Here is a 27166-nt window from a genome sequence, read left to right as displayed (position 1 = left end):
TCTAGCCCCCATCAGCCCGTGTAATAACATCCTTAGTTTAGGGTGGGAGTGCCTTATTTTTGGGAGGGTGCCTTATTTTACGCTAGTTGGTAGGCTAGCTGGGGTGTCTTATTTTAGGAGGATGTCTTATTTTCGGGAAAAACAAGGTAGTAGTGCCCTGTCTAGGTAGAACGTAAATGTATTTAAATTTTTATGCTGCTACAGATCATTGCAGCAACCAAAAATATTTTTATTTAATTGTATATGTGACCCAAGTCGTTCCTAATGAAAATAGCACATGGGGTGACATCTGGCAGTCACAGCACATGACGTCGGTGCACCGTACAACCCGCGGCATTCCTTAAAGTGTCAAGAGAGTTGTATATACACCTTATCTATATAACACTGCTGGGCTGGGCCATAAAACAGGGCTTTGTCTGGAATAGGGTTTGCAGGTATACCATATGCGATATGTATTGAAAAATTGACAAACAATCATGTATTGTGCAGCAATCTAGTTAACAGGTGTCTCTGGATGGCTCCCCAGCCTCTGCACTTCCTTTATTCTAGTAGTCAATTCAACTTTCACATGTCTCGCTTTAATCTCCAAGGCAACTTAGACACGCGGAAACCCCAGACCTAGACTTGTAGACATTACCTGAGCTACTCTCTCCTCCTGTATATACTTGTTGTGACTCTAAAGATAGAATGTACAAGACTGGAGACGTATAGCGGAGCTGAAATCCGTGGTGTCTGAAATGGAACATTTATTTCTCCTTTTATCTTATTCTGAGTTGCGCATAGTGGATTCTTCTATCCCCCTTCTCCTTTATACAATCCTAGGTCTGGTTGTAGAAAAAATAGCTGCAGACTACAGAAGTTATATACTCTTCTGTGAAAAAAAGAAATTACGCTGCCCATACACATAATATGTGTCAGACTTGATGACGGTTTTGGCAAAATATTGCCAGGCTTGGGTGTTTTTCTCTGCAAAAAAAATGCTTCCATCTCGCTTCTCTACCCCAAAGACATATGAAGAATACAGGAGATCATCGTCACATGCAGTACACAACCAGTACTTGCCAGAAATGCCTGCAGCTCCTTTAAAGTGGCCGTAGAGGGGGTCCTGCCTCAGCCACTGACTTGGGCCCTATTCCACCGGACGATTATCGTTTGCATAATCATTAATGATGAACGATCTCAAACGACCGCTATTGCGAAAGACCTGAAAACGTTCACTCATTTCCATGGAACGATAATCGTTACTTATGATCGTAATTGCGATCGCTTTTCTTCGCTATTTATTCGCTATTGCGTTCGACCGAACGACCGAACAATGTCTTATTCAATGCGAACGTTTTGCGAACGAGAAACGATAAAAATAGGTCCAGGTCTTATAAAGCGATCAACGATTTCTCGTTCGGTCGTTAATCCTTAACTGCATTTCAACCGAACGATTATCGTTTAGATTCGAACGGTTTAACGATAATCTGAATGATAATCGTCCGGTGGAATAGGGCCCTAACTGAGCGGGGATGAACAGTCAACCCTCTACTCCAATTCACAATCTAGTTCGGCACTCTGTCAGTGGGTGGTGCACGTAGATGAGAACAAATCCCACGTAGTATAGTTATATAATTCTCGGCACTCACCAATTCAGTTCATGCGGTTTTGATTGTATCAATCCATGAAACAAAGAACTAACAGGACGTGTTTCGACAGTTGATAAAGACGCATTAGCCGAATTGGTGAGTGCCGAGAATTATATAAACCCTCTACTCCAGTCTTCCCAGTTGGTCACATGGATGGTACAGTATACCTTTCAGCATAGTCATAATGACTTATCAATGTGATGAAAAAGATGCTTTTAAATGTTATTTAAACAAAAATTTCCCCAATTTGTGAAAAATATTTTAATGCCCAATAGTCTAAACTTGCAAACATGATATTATAAAAAACGATATTTCCTAATAGATCCGCCACAACGTAAAAGAAAATTCCATCCATCCTGAATAATATTTTGACGTCCTCATTATCACCCAAGTTTACGACGGTCGTTTAGGCCGCCATCACTGGTTATTACCTTGTTAGAGACGGACATAGAAAGAGATGTGTATATAAAGGTTTAAATGGAGCGCTATAAAATACTCTGTTAAGGAACTGCTAGTGAGCGCCACTGGATGGGGAGCTTATAATGAGGCACTGGTTTTTATCGCTAGGTGGTCGTCAATCCATAGGTCAAAATGGCTCTCGTTAACATTTATGTAATTGGTATTGGTGTAGCATTTTTAGCCTGACTATTTTCACATTTAACTCTATATTACATTGAAAAAAAAAATATTTGAGAAGCTACGAGGTAGTCCCATGGCCTCGGACTTCTGTCTAATTCCATTTGGATTGCTGCTTCCCATTTAGACCTCCTCAACTATTCGAGAAGATGCTTTTAGTTAATCTCCCAATGATGTCAATGACCTTTAAGGAGTACTCAGGGGAGAAAGCTTACCTGACCCTGCACTGCAAGACGATCCAGAACATTTGCACTGTGAAGGCCAGCTTTTAATCATACTAACAAGGCCTCTCTCCTTACAATAGAAAATGTTTCCTGTCCGTGGAACAGGAACTGTACAATATAAGATTTAGCTTTTTACCACCAGAACAGTGGGAGTGTGAGGGGTACCCGAAGGGGAGAGAAAAGCAGCAAAGAGATGGACGGAGCTATCATGGTAGTGGTAAAATAATATAAGGTCTTGTTCACAGAATTATAGAAATGAAATACCAAAAAACATACAATTTATACCTCTATGGAGATTTAAAATGACTTTGTACCCACATTCTGACCCCTCAAAAACCACTTGTACCGTCAGATAGCTGTTTTTAATCCAAGATCTGTCCTGGGGTCCGTTCGGCAGGTGATGCAGTTATTGTCCTAAAAAACTACTTTTAAACTTGCAGCCCTGTGTCAAATTGCCGTGGCCTACAGTATGTGTGCCCAAGCCTTGCACCACCTCTCCGTCCCTCCTCATCATCATTAGGAATGCCCTGGAAAGTATTTTTCCTATTTATCACTTGTGTGAACACTGCACAGGTGCCTTAACAATCCAGCACATTTGCACTGTTCAGACAAGTGATGAATAGGAGAAATCCTGCCCAGGGTCATTCCTAATGATGAGGAGGGTGGGGATAGAGAGGCTTGGGTGCACACAATCTAGGCCACACCAATTTGACACAGGGCTGTAAGTTTAAAAGTTGTTTTTTAGGACAATAACTGCATCACCTGCTGAACGGACCCCAGGACAGATCTTGGACAGTACAAGCGGTTTGGGGGGTCAGATTGTAGGTACAGAGTCGCTTTAAAGAGATTGTCCAGGGAAAAACTACCAACAATCTATCTATCTAGCATTAGGGGAAAGCTGCAGGACACCAGCAGCTGTCAATGTAACCTGGGAGCGGCGCTACGGTGCACAAGGATAAGTTTACTTTGTTTGTTATTTTGCCGCAAATGATACTTCGACGATTACGGCAGCTCCGGACGATAATCGTATAGTATACTATTGCATTGTTAAAGGTCAACAATCAGTCGACATGCACAATGTTGGCTGATCTTTGTCTCTCAACATGTTCAAACAACGATAATGGCAGCGACGGTCTGCCGGTCACTGAGTGTAATAGGAGCGGTGGCAGCAGACCGCCGCTCTCTTCAATGGGCCACCCAGACGATCTAAGGATCATCCAAGCAGCCACCCCACAGCGATGGGGGAACGAGGTGGAAACAAGCACTGATCTGACAGGTCGGCGCTCTCTTCTTCCTTTAAACACACATGTTTGCACACTATGGAATACACGCAATTACTTGTCAATTCTTTGGGCGGACGGCGGAGTATACCATTGAGTCTATGGGACTGGCAGAACTTCAAGCAGAGGCCGTATGGCAGAATCTGCTTGAACTTCTTCTTATCCCATAGACTCAATGATATTCGCCAGCAAATTCCACCATCCGCCCAAAGAATTGACATGTCGGTAAATACGGGACTAAAGCCCCTATTACACGGGGCAACACAGAGGAGCAAACAAGAGATGTCAGGGTGAGTACCGGGTGAGTACAGGGGGGGCCACAGGGAGTTTGCCCAGGTGATCGCTGCCTGGGAAGCAGATAGAGAATAGTGGCGCTCTGCTACCGCCGCTCCTATTCCGCGGAGTGACAGCAGCAGATTGCTGCTATCATTGTCATTTGTCTTTCAACATGTTGAAAGACAACCGACAGCAACAAACAGACGATATTGTCCATGTCGGCTGATCGTTGCCTTCTATTACACGGGCCATTATCGGCTGTAACGGACGATATTGGCCAATAATCGTTCCGTGTAATAGCGCCTTAAGAAATAAGACCTATCTATTTCCTAGCAGTAAAGGGAGGAGGTCCATGTCCGCCAATGCTTATCCAGACTGGGTCCATGTACAGGTTTTGCTTCAACCTTTCGGTTAGGGAGTTACCAAATCCTCAGCCATCTCAGCTGCTGGAAATAATCTCTGCGGAATACATCACATTACAGGACATGGTGAGCAGGAGCGCTCAAGGAATCTGCAAGGTCCTTCTCTATAAATGCTGATGTGTTTTAAATCAGCTCAGTATGTCTACCTATTATCATCTCGGCTTCTTCTCCATACATTAAAGAAAACTCTTTCAGCACAGGCCCCTTTTCTTGCTCCTTCTATTAACTCTAATCCTATTTAAGGCCAGTGTTCCAGACAGGACCATCAATCCTCATCCTCACATCACCAAGACCCATACAAAGTGTTTGGCCCAAACCCAAGGATCCTGTCATGGCCGCCGGGTGCATCCTGTGTTTGTGGGGTTAAGATATATATGTTTGCAAGCATTACAGGGGGAAGGAGAGATTTCTGCAATAAAGACACAGAGGGTGGGCACAGGTTTCTACTCTGGGCTATGTGAGAGATAATGGGAAAAGCAGAGATTACAATGATTGCAACATAACCTCCAATGTGAAAAAAGTATGTGCTGCTTCTATGCCAACCCTTAACAGAAAAACCAGTTCTGCACATGTACAGTAAGTCCGGCATTGTTTAACTTTGTCGCTGCTGAAGACATAAGGGTAAGGCTGGGTTCACACTATGGGGGAGATTTATCAAACATGGTGTAAAGGCTCTGTTGCCCCTAGCAACCAATCAGATTCCACCTTTCATCCCTCATAGACTCTTTGGAAAATGAAAGGTGGAATCTGATTGGTTGCTAGGGGCAACAGAGCCAGTTTCACTTTACACCATGTTTTATAAATCTCCCCCTATGTTTTGTTAACCGTTTCTGCAAAAATCAGATGGAAAAACGGATACATTTGTCTGCATCCGTTTTTCCATTGACTTCCATTATAAGAAGAAAAAAAACTGGTAAAAATGCATCGTTTTTTTATGTACACAAAAACTTAGTTGACCTTTTTTGGGGGTTTGTTAAAAAAAGGGTGCATTTTGATCCGTTTTTCCATTGACTTCCGTTACAAAGAAACAGTGTATGACAGCGGCCGTTCTTCGAAATGGACGTTTCACAGAACAGCCGCTATCTGTGAAGTTCACACAGGTTGGTATGTCAGTACTGGCAGGATGAACTTCACTTCCCGTGCCCGTATTCCAAATCACTATAGCAGACAATGTAAAGTGCAGCCGGAGCCGTACTTTACATTGTCTGTACTGTCAGTTTTGTGCGGCTGCTATTCAATGAATAGCGGCGGCACAAAACTGACATGCCAATTTTTTGTGCGGCCAGATGGAATCCCGGCCAATGTGTATACAGAGTGTATATACTCTGGCCGGGATTCCACAGGACACAATGGGGGAGATTTATGAAAGGGTGTAAATATACACCTAGTGTAAACTGCCCACAGCAACCAATCACAGCTCCTCTTTTATTCTATCAGAGCTGAAAGCTGAGCTGTGATTGGTTGCTGTGGGCAGTTTACACCAGGTGTATATTTACACCCTTTCATAAATCTCCCCCAATGTTTTACCTTTTAATTAAAGGGGTACTCCAGCTGGGGGCACTTTTTTTCTGGGACCGGGGAGGAGGTGGCTGAGGTAAAAGATGCCCATTCACCTCCCCGGTTCCAGCGGTGGGTCCCGCATTGCGGCGCTCCGGTGCCCGGACATTTCTGGGTGTCTGACGCGGGCCCGAGAAGTGACATCTCAGGTCCACTCAGCCATTCAGTGACAGAGGCGGGATCTGAGCAGACCTGAAACGGATACTGCCTCCTTCACTGAGTGGCTGAGCGGCCCTGAGACGTCACGTCTCGGGCCCGCGTCAGACACCCGGAAGCGGCCGGGAACCGGGCACCAGAGCGCCGCAATGTGGGACCCGCCGCTGAACTGGGGAGGTGAGTGGACGTCTTTTCCCTTAGCCACCTCCTCCCTGGTCCCAGCAAAAAAGTGCCCCCCCCCCCGCTGGAGTACCCCTTTAATAGCGGCCGGTGTTGCAATGGCCGTTATTTATTGAAAATTTACTTTGTGGCCTTGTAAGTTTAGTATTAATCATGGTCGTTATTGTCCATTTGCAACAATGGCCATGATGTGCTGCAGGCTGAGGGAATCCAGGCCGGAGTGTATACACATAGGGGGAGATTTATGAAAGGGTGTAAATATACACCTTGTGTAAACTGCCCACAACAACCAATCACAGCTCCTTTTATATTCTACCAGAGCTGAGAGCTGAGCTGTAATTGGCTGCTGGGGGCAGTTTACACCAGTTGTATATTTACACCCTTCCATAAATCTCCCCCATAGTATACACTCCAGCCGGAATCGCTAGCGGCTGACATGTCAGTTTTGTGCGGTACTATTCATTGAGTAGCGAAATGCCTTAACAAGTCACACAATGGAGTGTGCGGCTCCGGCCGCACGGTCCATTGTTGGCTATAGTGAATTGGAATGCGGGCGCACACGGATGTGTCCACATCCCAATTCTGCACAGAGGAAGATCATCCGACCGGTACTGCAGTACCAGCCGGGATTCACAGAACGGCGAGTCACAGAACGGCTGGTGTTTAACAAAGTGTGAACATGGCCTTGTACTGTATTCTATTAATGCATAGGAAATTCATGCATCTATATATGTGTATATGCTGGCTGTATACACTAGCATCCTGAGTTTCACAGCACATCTATCAGGGATACGTTCTCAAATACATCCCAAAGAATTCTGACAGGTCCCATTGACTTATCACGGTTTCCATCAACATTTCCGTCAGGATCATAATATTTTTGATGGCGAGAATAGTTCAGCAGACTGTGTTATTCTTGACATTAAGAAAGCAACGGAAATCTGATGATCGAAACACCAGTGTGAATAGAGTTTGGGGTTGCGGGTAGATTGTTAGGGCGATAAGTGTCATACACCGGGAAATACCTGGTCAGGTTTGTTGTCACAGATACTTTAGGTTCATTTAATCGCCACAATGAGAATAAGTCTTTCACAGTGTTTCTAGTCCCTGCACCTAAGGTGAAACCAATACGCCAATCTAGACAAAACAACTACTAGAATAATATATAGACTTAGAACTTAGAGACATATAAGTAATATAAAAGTCATCAAATACGAATACTAAAACGCTTATAACATATAAGTAATGTTAACTGCTGACAAAGATTGTGATTCTCTTTAAAGTGTCACTGTCGTTTAAATTTTTTTTTGCAGAAATCAATAGTACAGACAATTTTAAGAAACTTTGTAATTGGGTTTATTAGTCGAAAAATGAATTTTTATCATGAAAAAGCAGTTTGAAGCTCTTCCCCGTCTTCATGGTTTTCTATGGAGAGGGGAGGGGTGGAGGGGGATGAGGCACCAAAACAGGACAACAAAGAGTTAATTTACAGCTACATCACCGGGCTATCTTCTCTGAAGTCAGCCCTGACCTCTGATTACCGGCTTTCACACAGGTCCCACTGTGTAATTCTTTGTTCTCTGCTCTCTGCTGGCAACTAATCTCCCCCCTCCCTCCTCCCCCCTCCCCTCTCCATAGGTTACACAGGGCCCGACTGATGTAAAACAGTCGAGATTTCCTGATAATGAGCAGTGAATGAGAGAGAGAGGGGGGGGGGGGGACCTGGGGAAAGTCTTTTTGAATGCAGATAATGGCACATTTGCCTAATAAACCCAATTACAACGTTTTTTAAAATCACCTGGACTATTGATTTCTGCAACAGAAAAAAAGAAAGAACTCCCGGCGACACTTTAAGATTGGGTTCTCACACAATATTTTTGCTCAGTATTTTGCAACTAAAACCAGGAGTGGATTGAAAATCCAGAAAGGCTCTGTTCACACACTGTTTAAATTGAGTGGATGGCCGCCATTTAATGGCAAATAATTGACGTTGTTTTAAAACAACCGCCGTTGTTATTTTCCGTTAAATGGGGGCAATCCACTCAATTTCAACAGTTTCACTCTCATATGGTATTAAGCCCCAATATAGTGTTTGATTATCTCTAACAGTAAATCTGGACCATACTCTATTATCACATGAATTACTATTTCTTCATTTATTTTTATATTGCTAATAGGGCTCATAATGATATGCATGTATATTTTTTACATACATTTCCACTGGTTTGCTTTTAAGCCTTGGGTCCTGCCCACACACAGTGAATTTTTTATATAATTTTCCACCTTCCTTTTAGCAATATTAGTGGATGTAAATGTATAATTTCCTACACACAAACTTCATTGTAAGTTCCAGGATGCTCGGACATTATGCCTATGCTCCTTTATTGTACTGTTATGCTGCCATGCCAGCTGGGTATTTATTCAGTAATATCATTTGTAGCTAATATCTTGCATGCTTATATCTTTCTGTACACCATGAAGCCTTCCTTTTGAGTGGGAGAATAAATGCACAGATCAGTTTGGATGGTTATAGGGGTTGTCCAGCTAATATATTTTTCTTTTAAATCAACCGGTTTCAGAAAGTTATATAGACTTGTAATTTACTACTTTTTAAAAAATCTCAAGTCTTCCCATACTTATCAGCTGCTGTATGTCCTGCAGGAAGTGGTGTATTGTTTTCAGTCTGACACAGTGCTCTCTGCTGCCACCTCTGTCCGAGACAGGAACTGTCCAGAGCTGTAGCAAATCCCAACAGATAACAGCTCCTGCTCTGGACAGTTCCTGTCTCAGACAGAGATTGTGTCAGACGCAAACAGCGTTGTGTCAGACTGGAAAGAATACAATTCCTGCAGGACATACAGAAGCTGATAAGTACTGGAAGACTGGTGATTTTTAAATAGAAGTAAATGACAACTCTATATAACTTTCTGAAACCAGTTGATTTAAAAGAAAAACATTTTCGCTGGACAACCCCTTCAATAAACCTAGATAAATAAACAAATTGGTGCAAATACGTTCATACTAATGTGCCCATGGGATGCATTTAGTAAGGCTGGGTACACACTATGTTTTTCCTATCTGTTTTTTTCCCCCAAAAAAACGGATGAAAAAAAGAATGCATTTGTGTGCATCCGTTTTCATCTGTTTGTCAACGTACTTCTATTATTTAAAATAAAAAAAAAACGGATCAAAACGCATCCGTTTCTTTTTTACAGACACAAAAATGAGGTCAACTACGTTTTTATATCCGTTTTTTTTTTTTTTTATATATATATATATATATATATATATATACAAAAGTTAATGGAAGGATCGATCAAAACAGATGCACACAAATGCATCAGTTTTTCCATGTTTTTTTTTTTCTTTTTTGCAAAAGTGGATGAAAAAAAAAAAAAAACGATTGCGGAAACGTACTGTAAACCCGGCCTTGGGAAACAGTGGCTGCTCCGGGATAAGCATTCAGAGTCTTCATGTAAAGTATATTTTCAGTCCGTGTACGGCAGATTACATTTCAGTCCATACATGTATCGAGTATTCAGTTCACCTGTAAAGTTTCCCCGGCTTATGTGATGTGGCAATGTGATAGCGAATCCGGCCCTGATAACTGTGAGCGAGCCCAGATCTGCTACTTCAGCAGAGCTCTATAAAATGATGTCATGTTCAGCTCTAGCGGCAGTCAGGCAGAAAAGCAGAATTCCTTGTTACCAATCTATTATGTAACCCTGAAGGCATACACGATTTACATTGTCACCGGCATCATTCAATGGTGAATCTATATGAAACCAACTAGAACCCAATCAGCCATCTGCCATAGAAAGCCCCATAAGGCTACTGGAACAATGAGAAAGAATAAAAATAATAATAATAATGAGAATATAATAATAACAACATAATATAACAGTGTTTACGAACGTATCCGGAATACTGTATGAGTGAGCATCCAAGTTTGTAGTAATCCGGCCCCGGCTAATATCATGTATTCCATTTCCGAGCATGGCAGGATGGTTGTGCCAGGGGGATTGTAGAGACGGAGCCGACTGTCATTCCTCGGGGCCACTACTCTGTCATGTCACAAGTCAGCGGGAAAAGAGACCCCCAGCCTGAATTCCAGCCCTAAACATAGCCTTTCATCTCGCACAAGAGCCCCGGCCTGTCATTCATCAATCCTTCCTACACAATGCCGCTGTGTAAGCCCGTGGCCGCCGCCGCTGTCAGAGGTGATCCCAGCTATATTACTCCGGTAGAAATTCAGGGTACAGATACAGGATTTTATTACCTGGGTCAGCAAATTAAGTAGAACAAGAACAACTTTGGCTGGAGGCGAAGCAATTAATCAAAGAGGAATTAAACACAACAGGCAGAGGAGCGGGAGACGGATGCAGGTTACGCCGCCGCCATCTGACTTCATTACGGCTGCGGCGGGCAGCGTTTTCGCCAATCCGCCAGCACTGAAATTTATCATTGATATCGGCTCACTCGAGCGAAGCGATAATGCGAGTGCTGATAGGAATGTTCTTCGCCTTTACTTCTTACTTTACTTAGTCGCGAAAATAAGGGAATTGGAAATGATGCTTCTTAAAGGGGCTGTTCACCAAAAGAAAATCGACTGGTGCCAGAAAGTTATATAGATTTGTAATTTACTTCTATTAAAAAATCTCAAGTCTTTCAGTACTTATCAGCTGCTGTATGTCCTGCAGGAAGTGGTGTTTTCTTTCCAGTCTGATCGGGTGCTCTCTGCTGCCACCTCTGTTTATGTCAGGAACTGTCCAGGGGATTTGCTACTGCTCTGCACAGTTCCTTTTTTGGACAAAGGTGGCAGGAGAGAGAACTGTGTTAGACTGAAATGAAACCACCACTTCCTGCAGGACAAACAGCAGCTGATAAGTACTGGAAGACTTGATATTTTTTAATAGAAGTAAATTACAAATCTATATAACTTTCTGAAACCAGTTGAACGAAAAAGAGTTTCATTGGAGTACCCCTTTAATCAAACAATGGGAGGAACATTCTGAAGTAGAACACACTGGAATGTCTTAAAGGGAACTTGTTATCAGTTTTGTGTTGTCCAAACCACAAGCTTCATGAAACTGGACCAGGCTTGCTTAGTCTAATGATTCATGATTTACTCGAAAATACAGTAGCGTTATACAGGAAGGATAGTTATAACACAAGGCTCCGAGTCATTAAGGCTTCTCCCCGCAACTCCAAAGCTTTAGCTTCAGCTGTCCAGGCATGATGGGAGTTGTTAGCTTTGCAACAGCAGGAGAGCCAAGGTTCCCTACCCCTGCCTTAAAGGGGATATCCAGCGCTACAAAAACATGGCCACTTTTCCCCCTCTCTTGTCTCCAGATTGGGTGCAGGTTTCAAACTCAGTTCCATTGAAGTAAATGGAGCTTAACTGCAAACCACACCTGAACTCAAGACAAGAGAGGGGGAAAAGTGGCCATGTTTTTGTAGCGCTGGAGAACCCCTTTAAATAATTGTTGGCCAAATGTTCATTCACTGAACAGCTGTGCCTCCCTACCTTCCCCCATACACATGCACACTGAGTCTGACTGAGTGTGCATGTGGTATCAATAGCAAGAAAGGAATAATCTGCTGCAAAACATGTGATGGCGGCTTATCTCCTGTCAGAGCAAAAGGATTATCCAGGTGATAGCTATTGGACTAACATTCATGTGCTCAGAATAGAAAGGTATGGTAAGCTACTGTCAGACCCCTCTGGTGGAGGCTTATATCCCCAACACCAAACGGACCAGGAAGTTGAAATCTCCATAAATATGGACTGATGATGCCCCCAAAATCAGCAGGACGACAAATCTAACCTGCTGATATGTCCTTATTGTGCACAGGGCGTTGAGGAGGAAGGTTTGTTTCTTACCATCCTCCTTGGTGGCATTCCCGTGCAGTTAGTAGTTGAATCCACAGCCTGGAGCACCATTAGGAGCCCTGTTCCTTCCATTTAGTGCTGCTTCTTTTAATTATAATCAATATTGGAGTGGACAGGCCGGATCGCCGTGATGGGGGTGGGGCAGTGCTCCTAACGGTGCTTTGGGCCGTGGATTCAACTACTAACTGCACTGGAACAGTGCCGAGGAGGAACATAAGACACACACCTTCCTCCTTGGCGCCCGTGCACAATAGTGGGCAAAATTTTTAGCCAGTGTTAAACCAGCTTTGCACTTTTTTTTACCCATTAGGTGGGCCTACCATTTTTGGTGCCAATGGCCATCTTAATGGGGAACTATCAACAGGTTAGATGAATCTAACCTGTTGATAGTTCCCCTTTAAGATGCCTATTGGCACCAAAAATGGTAGGCCCACCTAATGGGTAAAAAAAAGTGCAAAGCTGGTTTAACACTTGCTAAAATATTTGCAAAACTGAAAAAAAAGAATGCAGTGACATCTTTCTGAACAAAAATGCTGCAGCCAGATGTTAGCTGTGAGTCAATGGAGTTTTATGAATTGCCATACGTATGGTGAGGGTTTGGCGTTTTTTTTTTCTGCAAATGGTGGCGTTTTTCTCTCATAGAGTTAAATTAAATTTCTTCAGTTTTTTTTTCAAAACACCAAAGGCAAAAAAACAAAAACGAAGCTTATTACACCTAAAGTCAAAAATACCAGAGAAAAAGGTAAGATAATTTTTGGCAGTTTTTTGGGAATTTTTTGGAGGCCAGAAGAACACCACAAAAAACTGTGCCTGGGAGCACCCTAAAGATAGGAAAATATAACTTTTAAACATTTTTTATAAAAAATAAAAAAAGCCAAAAATCAGGTAGAACAACATACCCTCACCTCCAATTATTATTATTTTTTTTAACTAGATAACAGATATGACTGGTATAATGCAGTTACACTCAGATTGCAATAGAGTCCCACGGGACAGCGGCTGTGTTTTCTTTCCCAAAGTACTTTTCAATAGCAATGTGTATAGACTTATTACAGAAACATGTGCATGCACCACATCCATATGCATTTTTGTATATATAAGTAAATGGAGCCAAAGCCAGCAACCATGGTTCCCAATATTAGCCATGGATTTCAATAGACTCCATACAATAAACACAGCATTCATACATTATGTCAGAAATAGTTGGAAGCCTGGTTGACTAGCTTCCTACCACAATCCCAGTATAAAAATACGGGTAAGCCAGCAGTGGAAAACGTTATAGTTCTCACGCTTCTGCCAAACCTTTGATTTGTCTTTACAGACTTCAGTGTAATGGTATTAGGCCCCTTCACATCACGTTTAGGGCTTAGCTGCCAGTTAGTATTGAGCAGATCCGTGGAACTGTTCGGAAGCGGCAACGTTCTCTGAACCCGAACGCCCGGCATTTGATTCTGAGGCTGAAAAAGTTGGACGTCGCCCTAGGGAGTCCAGCCGTAGGTTGTATCCATGTATTACTTACAGCCCTAGGGCGGCATCCACCATCTGTAGCCGCAGGGAATCAAATCATGTTCAGGTTCAGAGAACGTTGCTGAGCCTGAACAGACTGACAGGTCCACCCAACAGTATATATATATATATATATATATATATATATATATATACACCCTGTTTCCCCAAGAATAAGACCTCCCCTGACAATAAGACCTAGTAGAGGTTTAGCTGAATTGCTAAATATAAGGCCTCCCCCGAAAGTAAGACCTACCAAAGTTTTTGTTTGGAGGCATGGCCGTTGAACAGAACACCAGGGCATGCAGCTGTGATTTTTTTTATCCCCCCGCCGTTGTCCCCTACCATTACCGTCCATGGCAGAGCAGCTGCATGCAGGACATGAAGAGCGCCATCTACTGCCAACCCCGATATTCCCTTCTGCAGATGTCACTTGTAAATATGCAGGAAAAGCATCAAGAGGCCCCTCTCCTGCCACCATCCCTGTTGTCCCCTACCACCAGATGTAGAGCTGCACACAGTCTGCTGTTTTCCCGTCGCCTGCCGCCATACCATACGCTGTCCCTGCAGTGCTATACAAGTGTGCTGTGGTGAACTCCCCCTGGTGGCCGGGAAGCCGCCATACCATTCGCTCTGTCCCTGCTGTGCTGTACTAGTGTGCTGTGGTGAGCTCCCTCTGGTGGTCAGAAGTCGCCATACCGTATACTGTCCCTACTGTGCTGTACAAGTGTGCTGTGGTGAGCTCCCTCTGGTGGCCAGAAGCTTCTATACCGTGCATCTTTGGAAGCAAAAATTATTATAAGCCACTGTCTTATTCTCAGGGAAACACAGTATGCCAGTACCAACAAAATAGCAACAAAATATGTCAAACAAATGGGGCTTCAGAATAAATCTAACCTTATCCTCATCTATGTTATTATCTTTTTTGCTCTTTTTCACCAAATAACTGAATCATCTAAAACACAGTGGTTGCTAAGGGCAACCCCAATAAATAGACTGTGCAGTAAGGTATCCTAGCAACCAGACTGTCAGACATGACTCATAGAGGGAAGAACAGCCTGGCAGCATGTACCCCAAGCCATTCCCTAATGGTATTTACTAAATATAACATTTAGATGCACAATCCCTTTCATGCTATTCTGCTCCTATGTATACCAGGGATGGGGAACCATTGGCCCTCCAGCTGCTGCAAAACTACAATCTAGTGATGAGCGAGTTTCGTACATCGCGAGATAAACGTTCACACGTTCGAAAAAGATCGTTTTAATCATTCAGATCATGGAACAAATTGTTTGTGATCGGCGAACACGAACAATTAGGCTGGGTTCACACTGCTTTTTTGCAATCTGTTTTTTCCATCCGTTTTTTGAAAAAAAAGGATGAAAAACCGATTGCAAAAACGGATGCATTTGTGTGCATCCGTTTTGATCCGTTTTTTCTTTTACTTCCATTATAAAAAAAAAACGGATCCGTTTTTTTTGACGGACACAAAAATGTTGCTGACACTATTTTTTTCGTCTGTAAAAAAAAAACGGATCCGTTAAACGTACGCTAAAAACGCAGTGTGAACCCAGCCTTAGCGTCATGAACATATGAACATTTACGAACATGTTCGCTCATCAATACTCCCATCATGCGCTGTCCTGGCATGATGGGAGTATTGATAAGCGAACATGTTCGTAAATGTTCGTATGTTCATGACGCTAATTCTTCGTGTTCCCTACCCCTGATGTATACAGTTAGCACACAGGTCAATGGAGTACAATTGTTAACAAAGTTATATATATATATATATATATATATATATATATATATATATATATATAACAATATAAAACCAATAACAATATAAACAACAATATAAAACCAACCCCTGATGTATACAGTTAGCAAACAGGTCAATGGAGCACAATTGTTAACAAAGCTATATAAAAAAAAAGTAACAATATAAAACCAATAAAAGTAAAAATCCATAAACAACACAAGGAGGCTGGAAGCGGAATGACTCATATATCCAGAAGCTAATAGAACTAAATCTTAATCCAATAACATCACTACCTGGAGACAATAAGTATTATCGCTTTGTGCAAATATGTTCCAGAATCCGGACAAGGATGTCTCTGATCACTCAGCGGCAAACAACAGGACATGAGAGGCTACAAATGACTTTTCTTGGCTGAATGTGATTCGGTCTTTAGCCCTAATAAGCTGCTCTGCGCCTCTGCTGGCATACCAAGGGCACTAAGGCCAAGGAGGTGTCAATCAAGCCATCCCACTTACCTGCTGGGCAGTTACACTCCGCCGGAGCTTCTCTGGAGATTCGGATTTTTGCCATGTGTTCATATGACCTCTGCAGAAAAAAAGGAGAAAAAAAAAAAAGAACAGGATTTAATACTTGAATGTAACGCCTGATGGATTTCACAGCCTCCTGAACACACTACCTGCATATAATCACCAGACATAATATGATACTGCTATTTATACAGATGTGTGCCGCAACCTAGTCTCACTTCCTATTAAAGGGATAGTTCACTCAAAATTTCTTTCAAATCAACTGATGCCAGAAAGTGCCAGAGATTTGTAATTTACTTCTATTAAAAAATTTTAAAGTGTCACCGTCGTTTACATTTTCTTTTTGCAGAAATCAATAGTCCAGGCGATTTTAAGAAACTTCGTAATTGGGTTTATTAGCCGAAAAATGCATTTTTATTATGAAAAAGCAGTTTGAAGCTCCCCCCCCCCTGTCTTCATGGGAGATAAGGCATCAAAACAGGACAACAAAGAGTTAATTTACAGCTACATCACCGGGCTATCTCCTCGGAAGTCAGCACTGACCTCTCTGACTTCTGAATATCAGCTTTCCCACAGCTCCCACTGTGTAATCCTTTGTTCTCTGGTCTCTGCTGGTGACTAATCTCCCTCCTCCCCCCTCCCCTCTCCATAGGTTACACAGGGTGTAAACTAATGTAAAAGAGTCGAGATTTCCTGATAATGAGCAGTGGATGAGAGAGAGGGGGGGGACCTGGGGAAAGGCTTTTTGAATGCAGATAATGGCATATTTGCCTAATAAACCCAATTACAAAGTTTCTTAAAATCGCCTGGACTATTGATTTCTGGAAAAAAAACGACAGTGACGCTTTAAGTATCCCAGTACCTTTCAGCTGCTGTATGCTCTGCATAAAGTGGTGTATTCTTTCCAGTCTGGAGAGCAGGACAGGTTTTCTATGGGGATACACCACTTCCTGCAGCACATACAGCAGCTGATAAGTACTGGAAGACTTGAGATTTGTTTAATATAAGTAAATTACAAATTTCTGGCACTTTTTGGCACCAGTTGATTTGGGGGGGAAAAGATGGTGAATAATACCTTTAATGAAGATGATGGATGCAGGAAGTGTTGTCATGTTTCCAAAATCCCCACACTAATAATTATAGCTTATTAGATCCAATAAGCTGTACATTTAGAGAGGTCTTGTCATGTCATACAGTATATTAAAAATGTGAAAGGGGGGACAGTTTCCCTAAATAGTAATAATAGTAATGATAGGTTTTGTGGACACATGGGAACTGAGTAAACCGCATTTATTTCACATAGCTAAGAGACCAAATTCAGATAATATTACTGAACATGGCGACTTATGTTGTGTGATAGTAGGCTATAGTGTAACAGCTTAAGGCTACATTCACACATGGTATTTCCATCAGTCTTTTTTTATCCAAAACCAGAAGTGGGTTGAGAAAAAAACAGAAACTGTGCAAATCTTTCCATTATAATTTTGCCCTGTCAGTCCCACTCCTGATTTTGATTGAAAAAGGTCTGACCAAAAGACTGATAGGAATACTATGAGTAAACATAGCCTGAAACCATTATAACATTAGAGTCCCATAGGGAAATCACTGTGCTGCACCCTCTGTGTAACCAATACAACACAATGTAGCCACTGTTGGCTATGGGTAGGGGTATGTTCACATCTCGTTTTTTCTACACACGTCGGGCTACACGTCAGGAATCATAGAAAAAAGTAGTCGACCACGCTTTTGAGTCCTGCACAAAAGCCGTGTACGTCCCGCAAATAAGCAGAACACAGTCACATAATGACTCCGTCCTGCTCATTAAAGTCAATGTGGCCGTCGGCCGCACGTTGGGCTGGACGTCCGCATCCTTTTTTCACTGATTCCTGACGTGTAGCCCGATGTGTGGAGAAAAAACGAGATGTGAACATACCCTAACATAGCAATGATCGTACTTGCTAAACCCCTAAATGAAGCCTGGGAAATTCTTGGTGTTATCCATGTGGAATGCTGCTGGTGTTCCTTATATTCGAATTTAAAGTGTCACTGTTATCTATCTATATATATATATATATATATATATATATATATATATATATATATATAATTTATTTTTTTGCAGAAATCAATAGTACAGGTGATTTTAAGAAACTTTGTAATTAGGGTTTATTAGGCAAATATGCCATTATCTGCATTCAAAAAGACTTTCCCCATTCCCCCCCCCCCCCTTCCTCTCTCTCATTCACTGCTCCTTATCAGGAAATCTCGACTCTTTAACATCAGTCGGGCCCTGTGTAACCTATGGAGAGGGGAGGGGGGAGGAGGGAGATTAGTCGCCAGCAGAGAACAAAGGATTACACAGCAGGAGCTTCATGAAAGCCAGTATTCAGAGGTCAGAGAGGTCAGTGCTGACTTCAGAGGAGATAGCCAGGTGATATAGCTGTAAATTAACTCTTTGTTGTCCTGTTTTGGTGCCTTATCTCCCTTCACCCCTCCCCTCTCCATAAGAGAACCATTTTTCGGCAAAGAGCCGGGCTGGAGAGTCGTGGTTCCCTACCCCTCCGCTACACCATGCCTAGCCATCTTTTGCATTTCACACTGTACATTTTTTTCTTCAGCCTTTTCTTATACAACCAACATGTTCATCCTATTCCACTGTCTAGAAATGGAAATGTCGGTATAATTATCATCTGCTATGAGCAACCGCTATACGTCCTGAATGACCCGTATGTAATTATGTGTGGCACTGTAAATGCCTGTATAGGGAAATAAACTGTTGGGCCATTACAAGTCAATGACTTCTCAGGTTCTGCCTCATCCAGACACTTTCTCTCTTTCAGGTCTTAGATCCTATCAGTCCAAGCAAATAAATCAAGTGTTAGATAGTGAGGGCCGTAATCCGAGCACTCCTGGGGGTCGTCTAAACATTCACTTTATATCAAGCAGTGTTAACTTTCCAGATAGCCATGTGCTGTGCTTCTGGAGGTGAGATATGTCACATATCAGGTGTCAACTGGAAGTAAACTGTGACATGAAAAAAAGTGCAAGGCTCCCTGCGAGCTGCTGGCTCACTACTGTAAGAAGCCTCCGCTAACCGACTGTGTGACTCTAAATACAATCATAGGCAAAAAAATCACTGTAACCATTAACCATATAAAGTCATAACTTTTATAACTTGCTGATGTCTTTAGTGTATAAACTAGGGGTAGGGAACTTTAGCTCTCCAGCTGTTGGAAAACTACAACTCCCATAGGGAACCTTGGCTCTCCAGCTGTTGCAAAACTACAACTCCCATAGGGAACCTTGGCCCTCCAGCTGTTGCAAAACTGCAACTCCCATCATGCCTGGACAGCTTTAGCTTTGGCTGTCCAGACATAATGGAAGTTGTAGTTTTGCAACAGCTGGAGAGCCAACGTTCTCTGGTATAGACAAACACAGGGATTTAAGGTTAAAGTCAATGCACACCAGTAACAACTAGTTATTTTGTTTCGATTCTTTGTTGTGTTTACAAACATTCTGTAATTCTTCCTGTATTGTTATAGCAGAAGGAGCTCTATGCTCACAATACAAAGCTCCAAATATCCTGCACAGATGTGAACTTAAATGTCTTTAAAAATTTTTAGGCAGAAATCATTAGTCCAGGCGATTTTAAGAAACGTTGTAAATGGGTTTATTAGGAAAATATGCCATTATCTGCATTTAAAACGACTTTCCCCAGCCCCCCCCCCCCCCCTCCTCTCTCTCACTCACTGCTCATTATCAGGAAATCTCAACTCTTTTACATCAGTCGGGCCCTATGTAACCTATGGAGAGGGGAGGGGGGAGGAGGGAGATTAGTCTCCAGTAGAGAGCAGACAACAATGGATTACACAGCGGGACCTGTGTGAAGCCGGTATTCAGAGGTCAGAGAAGTCAGCGCTGAAACAGAGGAGATAGCCCGGTGATGTAGCTGTAAATTAACTCTTTGCTGTCCTGTTTTGGTGTCTCATCTCCCTCTACCCCTCCCCTCTCCATAGACAATCATGAAGACAAAGGGGAGAGCTTCAAACTGCTTTTTCTTTATAAAAATTTGGCTAATAAACCCAATTACAAAGTTTTTTAAAATCGCCTGTACTATTGATTTCTGTAAAAAAAAAAATAATTCAAACAACAGTGACACTTTTAAAGGGGGCATCCCAATCTCCTTACTAGACTATGCCATTACTTCATGCCATTACTCAATAGGGGTCTGAAGTCCAGACCACCCATTTATAGTGAAAAGGAAGTGGACGTACTATGGGAATAGCAATGCACCCTATTTTCTAAATTGGTCTCTGCAGGCATCTGCACTTTGGCTCAATTGAAGTGAATAGGACTGGCTGCAGTACTATGCACAGTTGGATGGTTAATGAGTGCTACAGCACTGTGCCACTTATTCTCATGCCGGGGGGGGGGGGTCCAGAGCTTTCTTCTTTACCAATCATATTATAGCAATATGCCATTACTTTATAAGATGCGGTAATCCCTGTAAATTCCAGTGGCCTTAGAGCTTACTGCTTACCATCTATACACTGAACTAATAGAGAGAATCCAGAAAGCTCCGGAGCTCCCCTAGTGATAACTTCAAGCAGACAGAATATATCACTGAACTCAAAAGGCTCAGAGCTCGGAATACTATAAAGATACAGGGAGGAATTAGTACAGAACGTGGAGTTTAATAATATTCACATCAGGATTCCAAAGTATATGCTATGCGCTATATGCAAATGTATGCTAATATATATTGTGGCATCCTCCTGGCGGGCCAGCGGAGTTTAATCCGTCAATTTGCACGTACAATCTACTTGCATGCACAATACATGTTTATTTTTTAGGACTCACTAGCAGAGTAGACCAAGATTCTGAGTCCTGCAAAATCTTTTCTATAAATCACGGCCATTGTTGCAAATTGCACTGAAGTCAGAGGGAATCCCTTCCGGAGTGTATACACATAGTATACACTCCGGCCGGGATTCCAGTCGGTTGCAGGAAAAACTGACTTGTCAGTTTTTTGAGGCGGCTATTCAATGAATTGTGGCCGCACAACACTGACAGTTCACACAATAGAAAGTGCAGCTCCGGCCGCACTTTCCATTGTGTGCTAAGGTTAATTGGGATGTGGGCACACCCGAATGCGCCCGCATCGTAATCCAACAGAAATTAAGTTCATCCGGCAGGTACTGCAATACCGTTCAGGATGATTTTCATTGACACCAGCCGTTCTGTGACACGGCCGGGTCACAGAACGGCTGTTGTCATACAGCGAGTGAACCCGGGCTAAGGCTGCATTCACACTTTCCGTGAAGTTGTCTGTGCGCATGGACAATTTTACAGCCCATTGCTTTATATTGGGCTATTCAGACGATCCATGATTGCACGGATCCGTGACCTGTGCCGTTAAATAATGGGACATGTCTTTACTCGTAACGGAAGCACAGAACACATTCCCCATAGAAATCAATGAGATATGTGTTTTTCACAGATGAAAATGGATGGCACATCCTTGTACATCCGGGGAAAAGACGGATGTGAAGTAATCAATGTAATTTAAAATGCTTTAAACAGATCTGTGAAAAACACGGACACGGATGCAAAACGAAAGCAAAACGGATGACAATGTTTTGCACGGATCACGGAGGTACCTAGCAGACTACTATCACAGACCAGGAAAAACACTGAACGTGTGAATTCAGCCTTAGTTTATAAATATTTCCTGCTGAACATAAGACCAGATGACACAACTGGATCCTGACTAATGGAACTACCAGAACCCAGCGGGAACCTTCTAGAAAAACTGTACATTTGGTCCTTAAAGTCTATGGGGTCATTGCGTATAATGAGATTTTCTCTGTGTATACAACAACAGGACATCACTAGTATAGAGTGAGTTTTTCCAAAGCATGGTGCAGTCAGGTCAGGGGGCTGGGAAGGCAGATGATTCTCAGGACTTTACATGTTTATTGTCAATCTAAGGGCCCGTTTACACACACAGATATCTGCCAGATTTTTTGCAGCCAAAACCAGAAATGGATTTGAAAAAAAGAGAAATCTCAGTCTTTCTTTTATGACCTGTTCCCTTTTTAGGCTGGGTTCACACTATGTATATTTCAGGCAGTATTTGGTCCTCATGTCAGGTCCTCATAGCAACCAAAACCAGGAGTGGATTGAAAACACAGAAAGGATCTGTTCACACAATGTTGAAATTGAGTGGATGGCCGCCATATAACGGTAAATAACTGCCATTATTTCAATACCACAGCCGTTGTTTTAAAATAACAGCAAATATTTGCCATTAAATGACGGCCATCCACTCAATTACAACATTATGTGAACAGAGCCTTTCTGTGTTTTCAATCCACTCCTGGTTTTGGTTGCTATACAGCCTCACAAATACAGCCTCAAATATACATAGTGTGAACCCAGCCTTATGGTGCATTCCTGGCTTTGGCTGCAAAAACCTGTCAAATAACCTGTGTGTGTAAACGGACCCAAAGAGGGATCACCAAGTTTAAAGTAAACTAAGTGTATCTAAAGCAATGAGGTGGACACTGGTTTCTTTTATTAAACGTTTATATTTTACTTGTACACATTCTACTGGGGGACATTTTCTTATATAAGGGAATAGTGTTTCCAGTAATTCCCTAATATTTTGCAGCTACATGAATGGAGTCATTTCTAGATAGGAGAGAGGTGCGGCACAGGGGAATATAAATGCTCCCTCCCCCTTAGTGGCAGTGTTCTTACCCTGGAGAGGGCAGATAAGCTGCTGTGATGGACCAGGTAATAGCTATCCAGCTGTAAATGCTATTATATGAGAAGGATCCTCAGAGGTGATCTGCCCATTACAAGGTTTATTGGTTATTCTGATAGGAAAGAGATGCACCTAAGGAAGAAACCTAGAGGGTACCCAATATTTTAGGGTAAGCCAAAACCTGGAGGCGAAGACCCCCCCCCCTTCCCCCCCAGGAGTAGAGAGTCCAGAACAGAAAATATGGGCGATTTACACAGTAACTAGTCTATGATCACATGGGGAATGCCTGACCACAATTACCATTAGTTTCTAGAATATTCCAGCATAACAGACAGAGAGAAAGTGAAATTAATGGGGGGGGGGGGGGGGCAGATAATTGATAGATAATGAGATAAATAGATAGATAGATAGATAGATAGATAATAGATAGATAGATAGATAGATAGATAATAGATAGATAGATAGATAGATAGATAGATAGATAGATAGATAGGAAATAGATATATAGGAGATAGAAAGATAGATAGATAGATAGATAGATAGATAGATAGATAGATAGATAGATAATAAATAGATAGATAGATAGATAGGAGATAGATAGATAGATAGATAGATAGATGATAGATAGATAGATAGATAGATAGATCGATCGATAGATAGATAGATAGGAGATAGATAGATAGATAGATAGATAATAGATAGATAGATAGATAGATAGATAGATAGATAGATAGATAGATAGATAGGAGAGATAGATAGATAGATAGATAGATAGATAGATAGATAGATAGATAGATAGATAGATAGGAGATAGATAGATGATAGATGGGAGATAGATAGATAGATAGATAGATAGGAGATAGATAGATAGATAGATAGATAGATAGATAGATAGGAGATAGATAGATAGATAGATAGATAGATAGATAGGAGATAGATAGATAGATAGATAGATAGATAGATAGATAGATAGATAGGAGATAGATAGATAGATAGATAGATAGATAGATAGATAGGAGATAGATAGATAGATAGGAGATAGATAGATAGGAGATAGACTTGGCCACATTGCAGATATTCAGTTGTAAGAACATCATTTAGATATCTAGTGATGAGTTTGAGAAAAGACTATACAGGGACAGAGCAGAGTTTCCTATCTGGCACACGTCATTCTCACATCACAATGTCGTTGCTGAGGTTTTGCATAGGACTGCAGGTAAACCAACTGCATGAACCTAGCTCTTGCACTGCCATAGGAGATACATGACAAACTCAGCTCCACTATCTCTGGCTGATGGGCACTGGTCACTGAGAGCTGCTGGTAGGGAGCAGTGCCAGCCTAATGAATGGGCAGTGTATACACAGACCTGTATGAGCCAACTCTGCCAGTACTCTCTGCTCCTACCAGTGCTCCTATAAGTCTGATATCTATAATATAATAGGATAAAACAGGATAATACATCTGAAACAATCTGTAAGAGTCCCCCTCAGTGTCTGATAATCCAGCAGCTATGGAAACTAGAGGTTACAGCTATAGTCAGGCTATACACTGGGCTATACACAGCAGCCACTTTATATCCTGATCAATAGAAAACTTTGCCAAAAACTACTGATCCTTAAGGAGGTCCTTGAGGAAATCTTAATTATTAATAATAATAATAATAATAATAATAATAATAATAATAATAATAATAACTGGACTTTCCTATAGTCTATATCTTGCATCATAACAGTAAATGGGACCCAGGGCATCTAGAGTCTGTGACCACCCTGCCCATACTATGGATAGGTCAATGGGCTAGGAAAAATGCTTACAGTGCAATCCCCTTATCCAGGGGTAGGGAACCTTGGCTCTCCAGCTATTGCAAAACTACAACTCCCATCATGCCTGGACAGCCTTCGGCTGTCCAGGCATGATGGGAGTTGTAGTTTTGCAACAGCTGGAGAGCCAAGGCTCCCTACCCCTGGATTAGGGGATTGCACTGTAAGCATTTTCCAGGAGAACATAACTGTAAACCTCCATTGAAGTGTATAGGGGTTCCTCCGCACCTGGGACAGAAGCCGGTCCACCTTCTCCTGCACTATGGAGTTGAGCTGATCGGCCGATAATCCGGGCACATGGAGGATGCCCCCCGCCGTGCCATGCTCCAGCGCCCACATCCTGCCCTCCAGGTCGGCGCTCCTCACATTCAGGTAAACGCAGGATGCCAGGGAGAGCAGGGACAGCAGCACTGCCAGCGCACAGGGCACAGTCCTGCTCCAGCCACCCGCAGCTCCATCCCCGGGCAGCTCCCCGCTCCATCCCCGGCACTTGGCACTTTTATTCCCGGTGTCTCCCGTCACCGACATGTCTGCAGTCCTCGGAGCCCCCGGCGGTGTGCGGAGCGGAGGGGGATGCGTGTGGCTGGGGGGGGGAGGGCTGGGAAGTTGTGGCATCCAGTGCCCGGGGGTGAGAATAGAAGCTGCTGCCCCGGCTGCCTCCTCTGGCACTTGTTGCCTCCTCTGCCCTGTGGAGCCGCTCTCCGGTGACTGGAGCTGTGAGCGGAGAGCAGCGGAGGTAGCGGCGGCGGCGGCAGCAATGTGCACTGTCTCCTCCCGCCCCCTCGTGAGCTTTAAATATCCGAGCTGCCAGGAGTAACGGCGGAGTGCCCGGAGCGAGCATGCACACAGCACCCCCTCTCCTGCAGAGCATGCACACAGCACCCCTCACCTCCAGAGCATGCACACAGCACCCCCTCTCCTCCAGAGCATGCACACAGCACCCCTCACCTCCAGAGCATGCACACAGCACCCCTCACCTCCAGAGCATGCACACAGCACCCCTCACCTCCAGAGCATGCACACAGCACCCCTCACCTCCAGAGCATGCACACAGCACCCCTCACCTCCAGAGCATGCACACAGCACCCCTCACCTCCAGAGCATGCACACAGCACCCCTCACCTCCAGAGCATGCACACAGCACCCCCTCTCCTGCAGAGCATGCACACAGCACCCCCTCTCCTGCAGAGCATGCACACAGCACCCCCTCTCCTGCAGAGCATGCACACAGCACCCCTCACCTCCAGAGCATGCACACAGCACCCCTCTCCTGCAGAGCATGCACACAGCACCCCCTCTCCTCCAGAGCATGCACACAGCACCCCTCACCTCCAGAGCATGCACACAGCACCCCCTCACCTCCAGAGCATGCACACAGCACCCCCTCTCCTCCAGAGCATGCACACAGCACCCCCTCTCCTGCAGAGCATGCACACACCACCCCCTCTCCTGCAGAGCATGCGCACAGCACCCCCTCTCCTCCAGAGCATGCGCACAGCACCCCCTCTCCTCCAGAGCATGCACACAGCACCCCCTCACCTCCAGAGCATGCACACAGCACCCCCTCTCCTGCAGAGCATGCACACAGCACCCCCTCTCCTGCAGAGCATGCACACAGCACCCCCTCTCCTGCAGAGCATGCACACAGCACCCCCTCTCCTGCAGAGCATGCACACAGCACCCCCTCACCTCCAGAGCATGCACACAGCACCCCCTCTCCTCCAGAGCATGCACACAGCACCCCTCACCTCCAGAGCATGCACACAGCACCCCCTCTCCTCCAGAGCATGCACACAGCACCCCTCACCTCCACAGCATGCACACAGCACCCCCTCTCCTGCAGAGCATACACACAGCACCCCCTCTCCTCCAGAGCATGCAAACAGCACCCCTCACCTCCAGAGCATGCACACAGCACCCCCTCTCCTGCAGAGCATGCACACAGCACCCCCTCTCCTGCAGAGCATGCACACAGCACCCCTCACCTCCAGAGCATGCACACAGCACCCCTCACCTCCAGAGCATGCACACAGCACCCCCTCTTCTCCAGAGCATGCACACAGCACCCCTCACCTCCAGAGCATGCGCACAGCACCCCTCACCTCCAGAGCATGCACACAGCACCCCCTCTCCTCCAGAGCATGCACACAGCACCCCTCACCTCCAGAGGATACACACAGCACCCCTCACCTCCAGAGCATGCACACAGCACCCCCTCTCCTGTAGAGCATGCACACAGCACCCCCTCTCCTCCAGAGCATGCACACAGCACCCCCTCTCCTCCAGAGCATGCACACAGCACCTCTCTCCTCCAGAGCATGCACACAGCACCCCCTCTCCTCCAGAGCATGCACACAGCACCCCCTCTCCTCTAGAGCATGCACATGTCACCCTATGGGGGCAAGAGTCCGGCCGAGCATGCACAAAGCACACCCCCTCCTATACAGTGCCACCCTAGGGGGGCAGGAGTCCGGCCAAGCACCCCCTCTCCTCTACAGCACCCCCTACAGTGACAGGAGTCCG

At 43.9% G+C, this 27166-nt stretch overlaps 1 long non-coding RNA gene across 1 annotated transcript in view; it reads right to left on the bottom strand.

Moving 5' to 3' along the window:
- LOC138797041 (uncharacterized) overlaps window positions 1-25334 on the bottom strand; it is a 223759-nt gene extending 198425 nt beyond the window's left edge. Inside the window, exons 1-2 of the long non-coding RNA XR_011363883.1 lie at window positions 24872-25334; window positions 16042-16111 (exon numbers count right to left, since the gene is read on the bottom strand). This is a non-coding gene — a long non-coding RNA (uncharacterized lncRNA). The remainder of the gene's footprint in view (window positions 1-16041; window positions 16112-24871) is intronic.
- Window positions 25335-27166: the final 1832 nt, after the last annotated feature.

Source organism: Dendropsophus ebraccatus, chromosome 7, assembly GCF_027789765.1.
Source record: "Dendropsophus ebraccatus isolate aDenEbr1 chromosome 7, aDenEbr1.pat, whole genome shotgun sequence".
In the NCBI taxonomy this organism is placed as follows: domain Eukaryota; kingdom Metazoa; phylum Chordata; class Amphibia; order Anura; family Hylidae; genus Dendropsophus; species Dendropsophus ebraccatus.
This window is presented reverse-complemented; position numbering and strand designations above follow the sequence as displayed.